The sequence below is a fragment of the Euprymna scolopes genome, chromosome 46 (assembly GCF_053919585.1).
Source record: "Euprymna scolopes isolate OS-2025 chromosome 46, ASM5391958v1, whole genome shotgun sequence".
Classification (NCBI taxonomy): Eukaryota; Metazoa; Mollusca; class Cephalopoda; order Sepiida; family Sepiolidae; genus Euprymna; species Euprymna scolopes.
Window position 1 is genome coordinate 86985044 of NC_136527.1, and position 5640 is coordinate 86990683.

A 5640-nucleotide genomic window follows, 5' to 3' on the forward strand; every position below is an offset into this window, starting at 1 on the left:
AGCTTTCTGGTATTTAGGGATCTCAAAAGTGAAGGGGTGTGATTACATTTATTTTCTTGGCCCTCGGGACAAGATCAAAGTGTAGTATCTGTTCTTCAGATGCTGCACTTCTATTTCTTGTTCTCTTTCGGTGGAGGAGAAATCCTTCACGACTGAGACAATTTTTATTTTTGTACCTTTTCTCCACGTTAAAAAACGACCCTGGTGTCTAACTCTGTCCCGTGGGGAGGCATAGTAAATAGGTACATTTAAACTTCGGCATATAGAGAGCGTTCTACTTGTTGAGTACAGGATGGTCTGCTGTGTGATAGACGACCCCGTCCCCATGTGTGTAATGGTGGATGTATTTAATAGCATAGGAATTGAAAAGACAAAAGGTTGCATAATGAAGACGAAAACATACCGTTATATATCAGTGAAAGAAATGCAATTGATTTGCATAAAAATATACATGAAGAAATGATAGAAAGAATAAGAGTTTGTTAGAATAAGTGTTTGTTAGAATAAGAGTTTGTTACTTGCGGTTGACTGGCTAGTCAGGAACGTGGTGGTGGCCCATGGCCCCACCAGAGCGGTGTTTGTCACATCTTGAAAGTCCAGCGCGAAAGAGGAAGAAATATGGGGAACAGGAAGTGACGTAGCTAGGTCGCTCTGAGTTAAAGGGCGACAATCGAGCTAGGCTGGGAGTTTTCAACTCCCACATGCTCCAGTAGTTTCTTCCCCAGAACGGCTGGACTTTGGAATTCCCTTCTGAGTTCCTGCTTTCCCAACTGTACTGACATGCAGAAGTTCAAGTGTAACGTGAACCAACATCTTGCTGCCCAACTCCCTACATAGTACCCCTGTAGCTTATGTCCCTGATTGTAGCCCCCTACATCAAAGTGGCAGTGTGTCTTGTTTGGGGTGGAATTGTAAAAAAAATTTTTTTTTTAAATCAGTACAGTCTGGAAAACAGGTAGCAGGATTGGTTGTTGGTTGTTTTTATTTTACGGCATATCAACCCTTTTCGGGTTATTTAATGCCGAATCCAAAGATTTTGAAGAAAAAATTTTTTAATAGAATATATTTGTTGTTTTCACGTCGGTTTCTATTCAACCCATCGCAAGGAAAATTAACTGAGACAAATAGCTAGTTTTATTAATGCGTGTACTTTTGTAATGAAAATCACTGGTGACCATGTTTGTACAGGCGGCATATGAAAGGGGTCAACCCTCAATTTGGTCAGGAATGCTGAAAACGAATATTCGTATATTAATTTTAGGTGAGTAAATTAAGAAGTTGTGTATATATATATATATATAACTACTTCATTTACTCACATAAAATTAATATACGAAAGTATAGATTTATGCATAAACTTTAAGTATTTACTTCAAAACTGCTCAATACGTTGGTAGAGCTCGTTAGTAATTTATGAAATATATATGGCGATTAAGCTACACTGAATATTCGGCGTTTCATCCACTATAGGATTCGTTAGCCTGACGAATCCTATAGTGGATGAAACGCCGAATATTCAGTGTAGCTTAATTGCCATATATATTTCATAAATTAACGAATCCTATAGTGGATGAAACGCCGAATATTCAGTGTAGCTTAATCGCCATATATATTTCATAAATTACTATATATATATATATATATATTTGTTAGTACATTTTCATGTTTTTTAAAGGTAGATAACTCTTATTTTTATTATCTCCCTTGAGAAAGCACACACACATATATATGTATATATATATACATATATTTGTGAGTATATTTTCATATGGTTTCCTAAAGGAAACTCTGACTTGATTTATCTGCCTTGATTAATATCTGAGAAGTTCTTTTTGTTTTAACTTATTTTAAAGCGTTTATTTACTTTGGAACATAACAAGTGTTCAGGCTCAAATTAGAACAAGACCGAGGTGACTGTCATGAGACCGTCGTCTCCCTGCATATTAAAACAAAGCCAACCTCCATACGTAGTTAATTGTCATGTCGAAAATAGTAATATATCCAAAAATTACGAAAACTCTACAAGTGCAGAGTTCTTTATAGTTCAAACCAATATTAAGTAATTTTTTTTTTTTTTTTTTTTTGGCATACATTATTGCTGATATTCATGCTGCTCCTCTTTGATCAAATTGTCTCTAGGATGGATTAGGGTTGGGGGTCAGGGTTAGCCTTTTTTTTTTTTATATTTGATATGTAATTCTATGTCGATTTTTTTAATCTTTTCGAATATGCTGAAAACGAATATCACAATTTAATTCGGGGCACATGATGTATAACAAATAGATAACACAGAAAATAGACTTATAGTTTTTAAAGGTTTATTAGAAGAAAAATATGTAACCCACAGTGGGGACCCTAACAGGTACTACCACTCCGGGTCAGAGTGGACCTGGGAGCAATGGTAATTAAAGGGTGGCTCCACACTCCCCAAGCCCGCTTATGGAGCTTTACCATCGGATACAGTTTAAGGTCATATCCAGGACCCTGAAGTGGCGGCGGCTATCCTGTTCTTGTAGAAATTTTGGATGGGAGTGGTCTTCTTCTGGGAGAAGTTTCGGCTGGTTGCTAAATAAAAAGAAAAAAGAGACAAGTTTTAATCCAACGGAAATGGAATCATGTCGTTACAAGTCCGAGTAATTTTGAAATGGATATATCTATAAAAGTGAAAGTGTACAACTTATAGTATAAACCACTGAAATGTTAGATATAGTTTCCTTGGCCATGGATCTAACGTAATAAATTCATATGACCCTTAATCAATAATGGTTAATGTGTCAAAGTTAAAAATAAAGGAAAAAATATATATAAGTGTAATTATTACTTCACGCGACAAATAGCTAGGGGGTTGCTTTAATCCACGATGTATTTGTAAGTCATGCCGTGCTTTCTTTTCTCTAGCTTTAATTTAAACCTACGTCACTGCCAGTGGTCATACACGCAAACACGTAACGGGTTCTAGCCTTCCTCCCTGCTACCACGCGTTTTTTCGTTGTTTGGCTCAACACAAAACCCCCAAACTCCCACGGCTAAAATGCTAGTTTTGTACAAAGTACTGAGATGCCAGACAATTATGCTAGTTTAGAACTTTCAGGTCCAAGTAATCAGCCACATTTTTCAGTTTTGGGGCATAAATATTACTGCAAAGGCGTGTAAAGGGCAAACTCGAATTTGAGCGCAATCGTTATTCTAATAATTGCTCATTTTTAATATGCCATTATTATTATCATTTTCTTATATGGATCAGCAAGATATTTTTACTAGTAATAAGTTTATTTTTAGAACAGCTTATCACTTATTCTCTGGTATATTTTTGGTTTTAAAGTATTATTTTAGTATTAGTGTTTAATCTTTCAGTATTTATACAATTTAACATTTTGATATTTACATTTATGTCGAGGTTTAGTGTTTATTATTTGATCGGTTATAACTTAATTTAGCGCTAATTTATAAGTTATGTTTTAGTATCTAATCATGATTTTTTTGTTTTTAATTATTAGTTTTAGTTTTTATAGTTATTTAATATATTATAATTTATTAGAATATATTAACAGTAGTAAAATTATATTACTGATCCATAATGAAAATGATAATTATAGCTGGAACAATTACATCGAGAGCATTGCCAGGGCTGCTGCGAGGAAGGTGGGCTCTCTCTACCGTGCTAGAAAACTTCTAACACCCCAAAGTATCCTGTACCTCTCTAACAAGGCCACTATTCGCCCATGTATGGAGTATTGCTGTCATATTTGGGCTGGTGCATCGGCTACTAGTCTCTCGCTCCTTGACAGGGTTCAAAAGAGAGTCGCAAATCTGATAGGCCCTAAACTGGCATCTAAGCTTCAGCCTCTGTCCCATCGTCGAAACGTTGCATCCCTCTGCCTGTTCTACAACTATTATAATGGTGAATGCTCTGATGAACTGCAAGCATTTGTGCCCCCACAACGTAAACACCCTCGACAGACCCGACAAGCTGCAAAATCCCACCCCCCACACTGTAGAGATCCCTACATTTAAAAGATCTTTCTACTCCAGTAGTTTCTTCCCCAGAACTGCTAGAATTTGGAATTCCATTCCAGGTCACTGCTTCCCCAACTGTACTGACATGCATAAGTTCAAGTGCAACGTGAACCAACACCTCCCTGCCCAAATCCCTACATAGTACCCCAGTACCCCAGTAGATGTTTCCCCCTGATAGTGGCAAAGTGCCTTGTTTGAGGTAAAAATGTAATACAATAGTAATGTAAATATTTGTATATAATTACAAAGCATATTGTTCATGCATTTACATACTTTACTTTAGGCAAATCCACATGAACAAGGAAACCTATCTCTCTCGGCAAAAATGAGTTCAAACTGAAGAAATGTTATATATAATTGTTTTCGGCTAACTTTACCAAATCTGTGCGTATGCTAAACATAAGTAAAAAAAACAAGTAATGTTCAACGCTGCAAGAGAACTAGAAAGAGAATAAAAGTTAATAGACAGGATAAAGTCTGGAACAAAAAGAGAAAAAATTAATTAGCAAAATTTATCAGGTGCGAAAAAAGTGAGTAATGTTCAACGGTACTGGAGAACAAGAACAGAAAGGGCCAATTAGAAGCTGGAATCATCAAAAGTCATTAGACAAAAAAGAAATCAAGTAAATAGGATGCCATTTATCAGGTGCTGTAAAGAAATGCTCTTTTAGAATCTTCAAGTCTCAACACTCACTAGTAAAAATAAGTCAAAAACAAGTAATGTTCAACGCTGCAAGAGAACTAGAAAGAGAATAAAAGTTAATAGACAGGATAAAGTCTGGAACAAAAAGAGAAAAAATTAATTAGCAAAATTTATCAGGTGCGAAAAAAAGCGAGTAATGTTCAACGGTACTGGAGAACAAGAAAAGAAAGGGCCAATTAGAAGCTGGAATCATCAAAAGTCATTAGACAAAAAAGAAATCAAGTAAATTAAGAAATTAACTGAAACCCATCTAAAACAAAGCAAATTCAGCAGCTGGTACAAAACAAGTGCTGAAAAGGTGGTTTAGAGTCCTGAAGTCTCAACAATCACTAGAAAATTAGAAATAAATCAAGGTAGTTGTTGCAGCACCACCAAGACACATTGATACAATAAATGAAACCTTTATGAATTCGATGGGAAGTTGGAGTTGCTTATAAAAAAAAAAATATATTATTACTTACTTTAGGAATTTCTGGATCTGCTTCCAAGATGGGGATGAGAGGGGTCATGGGTGTTGCTGCTGCTGGTGCTGAAAACTTGAATAACTTTTTCTTTTTTTTTTAATTGTTTTTTTCTTTTTTTGGTTTGTTTGTTTTATTTATTTTCCTTTATTTCATAGCATTTTATTTTTATGAAATTATTTTTTTGGAAATTATAATTAGGAAATAACAATACTTACTTTATGACTTTCTGGAACTGCATCCAAGATCGGGATGAGAGCGTAACGGCTACTGCTGAAACCTGTAATAACTAGTTGTATTTCACATTATTAGTTTTACATTTTTTTTTTTTTTCAGTATATTTTCCTTTAGATCACAGTATTTTAATTTTTGTGAAATTTTCTTTTTTTAAAAAAATATAATTAGAAGAAGATATCAATACTTACTTTATGACTTTCTGGAACTGCATCCAATATTGGG

The 5640-nt window shown here is 35.0% G+C and overlaps 1 long non-coding RNA gene across 1 annotated transcript; it reads right to left on the reverse strand.

The window, feature by feature from the left end:
- Positions 1-2301: 2301 nt before the first annotated feature.
- Positions 2302-5633, reverse strand: LOC145271461 (uncharacterized). The gene is made up of 2 exons (XR_013865887.1): positions 5182-5633; positions 2302-2565 (listed from the first exon to the last, which is right to left on the reverse strand). It is a non-coding gene; the product is annotated as an uncharacterized LOC145271461 (long non-coding RNA).
- Positions 5634-5640: the final 7 nt, after the last annotated feature.